Below are 14,049 nucleotides of genomic sequence, written 5' to 3' on the forward strand. Positions count from 1 at the left end.
CCAGGTAACTATCTTTTAGCCTACAGTGTGGACTAGGCCCTCCTCCCCAACCATCATCAGAGGAGGACCGTGAATTTGTGTGTATGTGTGTGTGTGTGTGTGCGTGATCAATTTAAAAGCGATAGACGTCCCCCAGAGCCTGACAGTGACAAGCAAACGGAGAAACGTGATTTTGTTCAGGAACGATGGATTTTTCAGGGACGACACGCGGTCAGGACCTGGAAACGCTCTTGATAGGAGGTGGATTGTTGTATCTAGCGCATGGATTTGGGGTGTTCTTAATACGGCGATAGCGGTCCAAGGACGATTCGATATTAAAAAAATATCTCGTGGGCGGGGCGACGGTTTCGGGGAATTGGTGATTGATTTCGGGAATTATGGAATATATACCTGGCTTCTCGACCGGGAAAAATAATTTCAAGTGGAAATTGTGTTGGCAGCTTTTCCACGTAATTTCTTTCTTTTTTTTTTTCTTTGTCTGGCCACCACAGGGATTTCTTAGACACACGTCTGCACATTGTGATCTCTTCAACAAAACATGGAAATCTTGTTTCATATGTTTTGTATTACGTCGAACCCCGTAATCATATCTTTCATGGAACTTTCATTAAAAAAAGAAGCTGTCACGCTCAACGATACCGATAAGTCATTTTGATTATCATTAAGACGTTACATTTAATTCTATTATTCACCAACAAAGTAAATTTTCAAAATAACACTGATTCTTCTCCAACTTTTTCGAATAATCGACCACTGTGGGCGACCGTGGCCTCCCTCATCGCCCGTGAAAACCCGACTTTTACTCAGCGTGAACCAAAGGGGTTCGCGTATCGCCCCGATTAGCATCGAACCCCCCTTCTCCACGACGGGGAGAGGACTCGAGCGAGATTTTCCGCGTGTGGAACGGGGTGAGGCTCGCTCGCTGACTTCGCGAAATTTTTGCGAAACCGGTGCAAAAAGATCGACCGGGAACGAAACGTCGCGAAACACGTTCGAACGAACGGAGGGCGAGAAAACAGGCGGTTGAGGGCTGTAGGGAGGGGTGGGAGTGAGGTCGAGGGGGACGAACGTACGGGGGTCGCAAAGAAGGAAGGAAGAGAGAAGGATGGAGGTTTAGATAGATAGATAGAGAAGAAGAGAAGGGAAGAGAGAGAGAGTAGAACGAGGACTACAATATAGGTCAGTTATTGATTGCTCCCTGGTCGACCCCCCCCCCCTCTCTCTCTCTCTCACTCGCTTTCTCTGTAACACCTACTATACACCTCCGCCAGTTTCTATCTTGTTATCTTAGATTCCGAAACGCAACCGCCACTTACCACCCTCGTGGAACATCCGTGGGCTCCTCTTTATTGGCATGCAAACGTTATTAGAAGATCGTCGTGCCCACCCATCCACGCGCAATCTCTCGATAACGTTGTCCCTCTTGGCCCACCGGGGTGTTTATGGAATTTACCATGGCAAGGGGATAGGGGGGGCAATTATGGTCTGCTTCGCACCCACGAACGAGCGCACAGGGCAAGGATTTACTGGCCCTGGACTCTTTCGATGGACCCGATTAGAGATGAGAGGAATAAGGAGACGGATTTTCTGGGGCGCTATTTGGAGGATCCACGTTATTAGACACTGCGGTGGATCATTGTGAAAATGTCAGTATTTACTGTAGATTCATTTATCGAACTGAAATTAAGTTACACATTCATTTCGTTTATTAACACTTTCGGTACGGGTGGGAACTGTTGTTCCCAATATGAACGAATCTCGTAGCCACTTGGTAACTATATGGGCCAGGACTTTTCAATCAAATGCCTGCCATTGAGGTATGGGGGAGGGGAGATTTATACGTCTTGTATAGCCACAAGTGAATTTATCTACATCAATGACATCTATAGGAACAGTTTACGGGGCTTATGTACAAACGGGCACGAAGTGATTCTTCATAAAAGATAATAGGACATATATAGAATAAAATTGTTTTCATTCGAGACTTCGTTTTCAAGAAAAGCAAATTTGAAAATCTGCTGAACACCCCCCGTGCAACTTAATAAAACTTGGTTGACACGTCTGTTCAATGCACTCCTTTGAAACTTTGAAAAGTTACGAAATCGATTTGTTATAGCTACGGTGAATTTTCAATAGCTTAACTGGCTTAAAAAGTAATTACCATTACAAAATAACCGACTGTATATTCTCTTTTCATACGAGCTTCTCGGATGATTGCGAGTTTTCTGGACGATAAAACTGGTCGAATCAAATTTCTAATGGAAATTTCAGTGGTCCCAGAGTGTCTCCGTGTACCGTATATAATTATCTATTATGTGTATTCTGTATTGCACTTGACGTGAAATACAGAGAGAACGGGGTAATACACGTTGTCGGTGTTAATTCAGAGAGGATCGAGCACGGATGAACCCAGTGTTCGTGATTCCTCCACTTCTGAGTATCTCTTTTTTTCACCCCCGTTTGGGTCGGCTACAAATGAAAAACGATACAAACAAAGTAACTCCGCCCCCTTTTATGTTTCAACTGTCTCGTTGTGTTTCAGTAAATTGTTCGTCATTTTTTAAACTCTACGACTCCGAGTCTTTTCTCTGTGACAGTTCGTTTAGTACAGATTTTGTTAAAAATATACCGTAAAAAACAATAAATGAAATACTAATTCAATTGTAACCCTTATATACTGTTCGAGTATTTTAGCTTGAAAGTTCGTTGCAAACAGTTAAAAAAAAAAGACATCATTTTTCTCTCAATAATTTTCTAATAAACAACATTTGATAACTGAAGCTTTTTGAAGGTCACTCAAGGGGGTGACCTTGACAATATATTTGGAAGGTCATTTTACTTATCAATACTACCAAAATACGATACTAAACTTTTGTTTTCATACTAACTTTTTTACAAACAGCGACTCCCAACTAAAACCTTCACGATATTGCTCAGGGTGATGACCGTGACAACGTATTAAAAAATCATCGAAATCAAAGCTGGCTCCTTTATTGTAAGTATTTACCAAAGAAGACGGTAAAGGTATTATAATGAGACCATTTCACGTTGCAAAAATTGAAGATACCGTGTGCTGGGCAAAGGGAAACGCGATTTGTCAACGCCACGCGCACGGTCCAGTATTTCGCGACCGCTCGCACACCAACACAGTGTGCACGTCCCACCCATTCCGGGGCCACGCGGAAATTAATCACCGATGTGTATATATTGACGTTATGTAAATCACCCGCGGATTATGCAAATCACTTAACCATCCACCCGCGTAATCGCCTCGCGAGTTATCGCGCGGCCGTAGAGACCGAGTAGAAAGATCCGAGACGATCTCGAGGGCGCACAGTGGTACCAATTACTGCCAGTGTCCCTAATATTACCACTTTATGTATTTTACTTAATAAAAACGTAGCGTATGTAGAATTGTGTACGAAAAATTTTATTATTAAATTAGGACGCCGATTTACATAAAAATGAAAGAAATATAATAGAGGAGAGACCGGGGCAGGTTGTAACACGGGGTAAGTTGTAATATAATTAAAATTTTCTGAACGACAAATTTGGTAACGCAGCAGAATGCTAATTAAAGCTTAATTAAGAATTTATTTCACAAAACCATGAAAACATGTCAAAGAACAAACAATATAAGAAATATAGATACCGATCTCGGACTACTGTACGAAATGCTCGTAAATGTTGGTGGCAAACATGAATATAATTTTTTTTTTATTATCGAGAATTAGGAACGAAGAAAATGATGGTAAAGTCGATCGAAATGGTTCAAAATATTGCGTCCATCTTGGTTCAACAACCAGAACAGGTGGAGCGAATGAAAGTGTTTTGTTTAAAAAATTCCACGCAACTCGACATTGCAGTACCATTGTTCCGGTATTTTATCTTCCTGTAATGGAATTTCGGGCATCAGTTCCAGCCGTGGAATCCACGGAACGCATGCATTGTCGCTCACGGGACCATTATTTTGAAAATACAATTGAATTCTTCGCCGGTCACGCGGTAACCGACAATTCTCACCAATATTCAGCAATTTAAAAAAAAAGGATTTAGAAATGTCGTGCTCGTGACTTTAGCCCCATAAAACCCTACAATTACATTGTTCATTAGATTATGACTCGAAAAAATAAATTGTCCGATTAAACGATGAACAACGCGCAGAAACAAAATATGCTGATCGTCGGGAATATAATGTTCTTAACCACTATTGAAGTTGTTGCACTCCAAATTCGACCTTTTTCAATTTTTCGTCCGATCGGAAGGATGACCGAAAATTTTCTGTTATACCACAATCATGGATTTTATTCATCTTTACCAACCTTATTTAATTATAATATCGATAAAACCGACAATGTGACGACACTCAAAAGAAAGCAATCTCCCGAGGCGACATTGTAACGCTATCAATTCCATTTCTTCTCCAAAACGGGACACACGATTTTTCGTCACATAGCCATCTAAGCATACGGGCCGTATGAGCACGGGATAAGTGGCTGACGCACGCCGAAGAAGCGAACGTGTTCGGGTGTGGACGGCGAAGCGATTAAAAAAATTACTATAAGAATAAGTAATTATTTTTATAAAAATTTCAAGAAAAATCTATGTAATTGCAATTTCAACACTTGTTTTGTTGTTATAATTAAATACATTTAAGTATTAATCTCAAACGTCCATAAATGCAACAATTCGGTCATTCACTAGTTGGTTTACCCTATTCTACCATCCTACAAAATATCGATAAAATCGAAGTGGTACGATTGGGGTCCTTCCCTTGTAAGTACAATATCTCTACCCATGGCTTCTGTTCTTTGGAAGCCAGAACATTCAGGTCTGTGAAGTTAGCATCCCCAAATGCAAAACTTTATGAAAAACAAACAGTTTTCGTTTGTCCACGATTTGTCCACATTTGTCCAACCAAAATTTTGTTGGGGTGGACAAACGTCCCAAACGCGTACTTTAAAGAAAATGCAATAAGAAATGCTCAGAGCGATCATATCTCATTATTTATGTTCTTTTCTTTTTTGTTAATAATTCAATTCTGCTAGGTGGTCAAACGAAAATTTGGGGTGGACAAATCGTGAACAAATGAATACTGTTTGTTTTTCATAAAATTTTGCATTTGGGGGTGCTACCTTCACAGACTTAAAACATTCTGTGGCGTGCTCACTTTGATGTACCGACAACGAATGGATCGGGCGAACAGTTCGGCCGAATGGTGTTTTTGTTCGCTTTGCCATACACTTCAGCACACGGTCGCTTCTTCGGCGTGCGTCCGCCAATTATCCCTTGCTCATTCGGGCCGCATGCTCAGATTAGTACGGGGTTTTCGGCCTGTGCGTCCCCGAGCATCGGCCGAGCACGTCGCGCGCACGTTCGGTGCTCATGCAGCCTGCATGCTCAGATGGGTACGCGGCATAGGGGGAAGGAAAACGGAGGGTGGTTCTTGGTCGCGTTAATGGAGCAGCTCGACGCGGATTTGACGCGTCATTTAACGCAAGGATATTTGCATAGGCACGCGATAAAGCAGATCAACCGGCGAACAAAGCGTCCCCGATGACAGGAAGCAAGTGCCAGAGAGGAGGCCCGACGACCCCTGGGGCTACAATTTCGTTCTCTAGCGACGACGAAGAGCGCCCCGTTTTCAGCCGCCATTCCGATTAAAAAAAAAAACGGAGCGAAGAGCCCGTTTTCTATCGTGGTTGCGCGGATATAACGAACGGCTACAGTTTCGACCGCGATCCCGTGCAAAGAAGAAACAATTTAGCAAAACTGATTGATTTGTGACGATAAAAGCAGATCAACGCATAGTGTGTCGAGTATATGAGCGTTCGGGACAAAATTTATAGCTTCTAAACTAATCCATTTTCAACTTAAAATCTCTAGTACTTTTTTAAAGAGAATACACAGATGCATTGATTGATGAATAGAAAATGTAATTTCACTGAAAAAAAGTCAGGTGAATTTAACTTTTTATTAAATAAAATACTTTTTTGTTCATTTTTTCGATTGCAATTTGTTGCTACATGATTACTGACTACATTTTGTCTGACATTCGTGCCTTTTCAGTCCCTCAACTTCTCTGTTTCCCAGGCAACGAACATTTCTCTATCGTATCACACGTCGTTAGAAAAAGACAGGTTCGGGACCATAGAGCAGTTAACTCTTTTTAATTTTTGACACGGCCTATAGGAGATATTCAGAACGCGCGGTCTAGGTATTATACGTTTATGGTTCGAGGGCATTGCCTACGAGATCATAAAAATTGTCACATATCAAATTCGGCTTTCAATCGAGTTGGAGTGTCCATTTTGTGGTAAAAATATTATTCTCTTTTTTTTTCTACGGTTTGAACAAACATTGGAATTTCGCTGCGGCCTGCGAATATTTCGTTGCCGTTTGCCCTCCACCTCGCGAATATTTCGCGTTGGTTCGGGGGTTTACCTAGAAACTGGTACCAGGAACGGGAATACAATGAACCACAAAGAATCTCGATCCCATCCACATGCGTGGATTATGCAGAGCTGGAAAGAAGCCCAACGGGACACAGCACATTGTAAGAGGGGTATAGTAAATCCTCGATGAGTGTTCGAAGGCTCCTCGGTACTGACAAGAAAGGGTCCTCAGGTATGACACTGATTTTTGGTGGCGCAAGATCACGCTGGGTCCTTCGACTATCGGCGACGTAGAGGATTATTTATGTGAAACAGACGAGTGAAAGTTAGGAATGGCAAGCAACCCAACATTGCGTTGCCTTAAGAATAAGAACATGTTCCTAGAGGATCTGGCCACGGAGTGGGCAAAGAGCGATAACTTTTGTTAAAAGAACTGTGATTTACCGCACGGCACTTATCCCAGAACCTATGTGGAGTGAAGTTTTAAAAATATCTAAGATGCCCTTTAAAAAAACGGGTGGAGCCTATTGTGTGATTCCACTGGACTTCTTTCCAGGCTCTGCATAATACCTGTAAAAGTAACCGTCCATTTGAGAGTAAAACTGTCGCGAGTGGATACTCGTCTGAGTCAACTGTATGTTAATTATAAAATCGTTACAATACTCTCAAGAGCAACCTCGCGCGAGATACTCTCACGTGGACGGCTACCTTAAGAGTATATCTACAAAGTCGAAACGCGAAGACACGAACAAACGAACACAAAAACAAAAAGAAACAAAAAAAAAACAAGAAAAGAAGTAACACTTACGGATGGGAGACGCGCCGATGGAGGCTCCTCATGGACATGGCTCTGCTCTTGCGATTCGAGCCCGAGTTCGAACCTCCTCCTCCTCCTCCTCCGCCGCCGGTGCTCACGTACGACGTTGTATGGCGTGGCTGGGCAGCTGCTGGGGGAGCGGACTGCTCCCCCGTGGCCGCCACGACCACCGCCGCCGACGTAAGGCCCCCCGAAGTCGCCAGGCCGCGGAACGGGCCCGAGCCAGCCGCTAGTCGGCGTGCCAATCGACGGGCGAGCCGACGGGCCAGTCGCGCCCCAACAGCACCGGCACCCACGCTGACGGTATTTCTGTCCCACCCCCCGTGGCCAGGGGGTGGCACACCACTGGCTGCCGACTGGGCCCCGTTAACCGATGTTTCAACCTCTCTCACGTGCTATCCACTTCGTTCCTATCTCGATTTCTCCGCCTCTCGTCGCCACGTATTTCTCGTTCTCCGGATTATCGACAGGTCGACGATCCAGTATTCCGTGTGTTACGATCACACAACCGGGCTGCTCTCCCCTGTGGCTACAGTCGACGTCCCCCTTTCATCGATCTTTCCGTCCCCACTTCTCTTAGGGGCCTTCTCTTGGTTATCTTTCTGGTGTCACCGAAATTCCGTGCGGGGACACTCGAAAAGGTTTTTTGGGTGTTGTCTTCTTGGTGGGGAAGAATGACTCTTAATGTCCGTTCACTGCGGAAATTATAGACGCGTTTGTTAGCATCAACAGGAATAAATGATCGATTGAATGCACAGAAAATTTTTAACCGCGTTTCGCACGAAAACCGTGGTCTTCCAAACTGGCTACCACACGATTTCTCGATAATGAGTTAACAGATTTACTTGAACTTTTGAGTACGTATAAAGTAGTCGAGGCTAGAAGTGCCAGGGGATAGAAGTGCCATTATAATTCCTTTTTATACACGTGACAAAAATCAAATTTTGTTTTTTTATCCTCGTGGGTATCGATCTGAATGGAATAATATTTCCAGAATTTTATTTTCAAGACATTATACGATGTTAACGGCTAAGTGAAATTCGCTGAATCCCGGAGTTTCAGGTGAATTCGGTGTACACTACCGGCCAAAAGATCGAAACGACTTGGGGTTGAAGGTCTTTCTCTCGAGGAAGTAGGCTACTGGACAGAATATTAAATATTCAAACATTTACTTTGAAGCGTACTAAATATTATTCTCAATTTCTGATTAACAAAATTTTGAAAATTTTAAACAGAAAATTGTAAAACACTTTTTCCAAAATATCAGGCGTTTCCTTTTAGTCGTAATTATCACAAGCGATTTCAATAATAATGGAGGTCACGAGACTTATTAAGAAACTTCAACGTTTTTTTCACGGATCGCGTGCACGCGATCACAGGCCGTGTCCACACTTTTCTCCGTTTCCAAAAGGGTCGTATGTTTGTTCAGTAACATTCAAAAGGAATTTTAAATGATAATGATATTAATAAATATTTGGCGCATGAAATTTCGATTCCTTAATATTCATCTATACCTTTTTAAAACGTATAGATTTCAATTCGAAAAATGGGAAACATACAATAAATTAAATTAACCGTTCTACGCCCAATGTTGAAGCAATACAACAATCATTTTAAAAGTGCGTCGAATTCTGTCGCCGGTTAATATCTAACTTTTGTCATCAAGGATTCATAATTTCACTGATAGTAAAATAGATATCCCGGCGTTTTTGGTCGAAAAATTAAAGTGTTTCCCTCCAAAAATAAATAAAGGATACAAAAAAAATAAGTCAGTTGAATATCAATATTATCGACTTCGAAATAACAAGATACAACATACGTATCAGTCTGATAATTTTGAAAAAATGATTTAAAGGTCCGGGCGTTAAAGGGTTAAAGAGAAAAAATAGATTCCACTAGTGAGTAAACAGTATTAAGTAAATAATGAACAGCTCTAACCAATGACAAACGACAAATTGTTTGACTATAAAACAAGGAATTGAGAAAACACGCAATATTTAAACATTTGCTTATGTTAATAACCTAATTAACTCTTATCTTCTTATTCTTCTTCGATTTCTTTTTATCGTTTCGTCGAACGCGTCAAGGTGCGAACGGTGTCGCGTCGATTCGATGGTATCGAACTGATTTGCAACGATAACGCGGAAACAAAGTCAAGGACGTACCGATGGAATAATGAAAAGTATCAAGCCAATCGAGGTTTCCGTTCACCGTCGCTTTTCACGCGATTCACTTTGACGATCTTCAGGGATCCTACAGAACCGCGTGACAAGTAGGTGTACAGTCGGTCACAAAAATATTTCGACATCAGTGTGATTTTTTACTTGTAAGCACTACAATTAGAACATCAACAGAAAGAACTTTTGCTTCATTACACTACCGGATATCTTTACTTTATTTGCAATATCACACACACACCGAACGTTTTTCAATTGAAATCACTACAACTTTCGACATTTTCAGTACATTGAATGACTAATAAAAAAGTGAATTTCGTATTTATAAGTAGAGACACCGGTCTAAAGAAACAATACCACGGAAAACATTTCTCTGGTACATTATAGTTTATTAGTGCACGAACTTTCTCAACATTGTATGAAATTTAAAAGTTACTGACCCAAAAAGATAAACTGTCACGTCTGTCCTTGGTCTTCCATACCTTTAAAAACGTTACAACTACTTTCCGTACAATTTGATATAATCACCCATGAATACACGTGGATGTTCGTTAGCGAATCGTACAGATCGCCCGAAGATTCAGATGCGAATGAAAAACGCGTGAGTTTTTGACAAAAACATAGATGATGATTGTTATTAAGGTGACAAATATCAGCGACAAATTTTTCTCGTATGAAGTTTCCCGTTTTTCAGGGAGGAACGTCTCGAAAAAGATCGGTCCAGTGCACGCGCACTCGATTGGGACAACGGTGTGTCCGATGCGCAGCATTGCCGCCACATGCTCTCCGACCCCCACGGGCGAGTTCGTCTTTTCTGTGCCACTTGTTCGACGGAATAAGATATTTTCTTCTCGATCAAAGCAAAAAAATCACACTACTGCGTGAAAATATTTTATTCCGATTTCTCGTATCCCCAATTTCTTTTCACGGAAAACAAAAAATGCAAATTAAATCGAGGGAAGTGAAACAAATGTAGAATTTTACAACCATCGACCGGTTACAAACTTCGACATTCTGAAACGACGTCGACACCGAAGTACGGACAAAAGTTTTCAAGAATAGAACACCGATTTTCAAAGAACAAAATACAGAAACTAGTAAAGTAAAAAAGAAAGAATACTTAACGCCATCTTGACAACAACGAGAGACAAAATCGTCCGAAACTTTTGGCCAGTGGTACAAATTAGGTGTAACGAAAAACTGCCTCGTTTCAATTAGAATCGTAATTCTATTCCCTTTTATCGATGAGTAAATCGATGTTTCCAAAAAAATTCGTAGAAAATAGGGAGTAGTGGACAATTTCGAGTGACAATCGTCGTAGCTGAATCGTTCAATCTTAAACGTAGATCTCGAACGAAAAAAAGGCGATAAACCTCACGACCAAAAAAAAAAAAACGATAAAGTACAGAAATTCCAAAACGAGATCCTGTTAATGAGAGACAAACAAACCTCGAAAACGTATCACGAGAACAGGCTCCCGAAACAGCGATTCATCCCCCAGTTTGTTCCTCGATCGGGTTGTTAGGACACGTAGTTTCGACGTCAGTGATCGAGCACCAGGGCTCCACGATGTGTATCATGTATTAATCAGTGTATCACAGTTCATAGATCCGGCACTTATGCCTCTTCGAACGACACGTCGTTTCCCAGATTAATTCCACTCGCATAATATTATCCTGTCGCACTTGTGCATCTCCCCCTTCCATTTACAGACCGATCTCCTCCGGCCAACGAGCACGTGTTTTCCTTTATTCCTTGTCACATTTAACAATTCCTCCGTTTAATATTACAATATCTTGGTATCACAAATTGGAAACGGCGGGGGGGGGGGGGGGGGGGGGTGGAGTGAGATCCGTCGATTCCGTTTAAATCTCGCGGGTCGGTGTACCGTTCACGTGCACCAGACCGGCTCTCCGCGCACCCCCGAATCGTAACACGTATCCTCCGTTTATTGTTGGATTAATCGTTCGAACCTTAAGCTTAGAAGATCACAGTCGCGAATTGATACGGTTCGGAGACGACGACAGACACCTTACCCACGTAGACGGCGTGTGCCGCTGCCGCTGTCGCTGCTCTGTGCCCGCTCGAAAGAAAGGAAAGAAAAAAAAACAAGAAAGTAGAAAACGCTCTCGCAACACACACCGGCCGCCCCCTCCCCTCGTGCACCCAGGGCATGTATATCCCCGCCCCTCCCTCCGCCCCTTGTCCAATCTATCCGCACTCACGATTGGTACACGACTGGTTCGCCGTCGATTCCTCTCTCTACCATGGGTGCAGACGCACACACACACACACACACAGGACACACACGGACACACGACGAACTTCTTCTTCGGGGTCTATTTTGAAACGGACCCACTGGGGGCGGTCCGCCACGAATCCTCTTGCTCCTAGGGACGGATTTTGCGCGCTCACGCGAAGATATATGTGTATGTGTGTGTGTGTGTGATTCTCTTCTTCGATGACCAGCACGCGTCGTGGAGCACCGCGTGTGTGTGTCTCTGGTCTGTTCTGTGTCTATCCCGTTTCACCTGTTTCGCGAGCCAAGAACTCGCAAGAGGGAAGCTCGAGCGGCGATCCGATTCCGCTTTATATATATATATATATAAATATATATGTATATATCACACACTCTCTCTCTCTCTAGCTAGAAAGGAGTTTCACTATCGACCATCAATGCGCACGTGCGCGGCCGACGGGCAATGTGCCGAATCCTCCTCCCTCGTATCGCGCCGAGGTATGCATCGGGGAAAACTGTTCTCTCTCTCTCTCTCTCTCTCTCTCTCTTTCTCTCTATCTGTCTATCTCACTCAGGAGCAGAAAGACGGGAACACGGAGCGGAAAACGATTATTTCCTGTCGCCGTAAACTGGTCGTCGTCTCGCGTTCTTGCTGGATGCCACGGGTACCGTCCTCGCGACGACGCGATCCTCCGCGTTCGTCTGGCAGACGCACGCAACCAAGTGTCCACCAGGTGCCATCCTCTCCCATCTTCCTTTCCCTCTCCCCTCCTCTTCCCACTCTACGCCGGCGGTCCACTTCCGTTGCGCCTTTGTCTCTTTCTTTCTCTTTCTCTCTCTGTAGTCTCACTGTTGATCACCGTGTGTGTCTCTCATCTTTTCACCGTTCAGTTGATCAGTGCACACATCCTTCACCAAGGTATCCAGATGTCGTCGTCGGGACAAACCAAGTGTCCTTCTTCACAGTTTCGCCCACCACGGATGATACCCTATCGGTGGGTATGGCACAAAATTTAGAGAGCTCGAGTGTCCTGGTGATCAGTGGGGAGGTCCACGGGCATCCCACGACGACGGTTCGACGGCATGGCAGGCTATGGGCAAACGTAACATTTGCTCTTTCTCTCTCTCTATCTCGGTGGCGAGAATGGTCGTGGAACGTGTATATGTGTATGTATGTCTCTCTCTGTGTGTGCGTGTGTGTAGGTTCGCCAGAAATCGATCGAAAATCATCCAGTGAACCGTTCTTCACTGATTCGCGCACGTTTCAACGCGGATCAAACAGAAGTCTTTCTCCCGCCCCCTATCCTCGTTACCATCCCACGAACCCATCGATGAGAATCCCTGTGTGTACTAACGGTGAAGAAAGAGAAAATGAGAGAAAGATAGAGAAAATCTAAAAGTAGCCACGTTCAAGAAGCAGCAAAATCGAGTCAGTTCGTTCGAACGATCCCACTGAAGCGTCGTCTCGTTCCTCCCACGATAACGACATATCCGTTCCGGTTGCTACGAACGGCCAGTCTAAGGACATCTGATTTCCTTCGATCACAGATCCAAGATCCAGTTTATTCCTCTATGGTCGCGGTCCTTCTCCAACAATTGTTCGTTCTCCATCGTCTTTTCGCTGTCTTGGATAGATGTAGCCAGTTTACTCGGTCGCGCACACGCTCTCTCTCTCTCTCTCTCTCCCTCTCGTTCTCTCTTTCTCTCTCACTCACGGTCAATCGTGACCAGCCATTATTACCGAGTGATCTCGCGACAGGGTAATTAGACCCGATATACCGTACTCACGCCGCCAATGGGGATCCCGATACTTCCTCCGGTAGCACGAGACACCCCGATCAAACACGTTCTCCGCACCCTTTCCCACCCACGAGTTTCTTTTTTTTTTCTATTCACACAAACGACACTAGAGAGCATCCTCGTGATCCTGCGCTATGTATCCATATAACCAGCGTCCGTTCCCTGATACCAAAACCATGTGGATAAGCGTCGACACTCCAGGAGCATGTCGAACATGGAGAAAACACAACCACGATGACCAAATCAGCTGTCCCACCAAGTACTCCACCTCCACAACACCCCCTCCAATTTTTTTTTTTTTTCGTTTTATCCTTCCGCTCAGACACACTCGCACAAAAACACGCGATCCTCCTTCCCGTTCTTCGACCCACCTCCACGACACCTTCACCCCGGCTTCCTCTCCCTGTCGTTCCTTTTCCTTCTATTTCACGGCTCACCTCTACCCATCACACGCTCGATCTCACATGTAGGCACACGCAAGATTCCACGCATGCACATACACACACACAGACTGTCTATACGTCTCTATCGTTCCCCGCCGCATGACACTCTCGCGGAATGTTCTTTCATTCATTTCCGACATAGTCGAAGGGCGCGGACACGTTTCCTTTACGACAATCC

The sequence above is a fragment of the Dufourea novaeangliae genome, unplaced genomic scaffold (assembly GCF_001272555.1).
Source record: "Dufourea novaeangliae isolate 0120121106 unplaced genomic scaffold, ASM127255v1 scaffold54, whole genome shotgun sequence".
NCBI lineage: Eukaryota > Metazoa > Arthropoda > Insecta > Hymenoptera > Halictidae > Dufourea > Dufourea novaeangliae.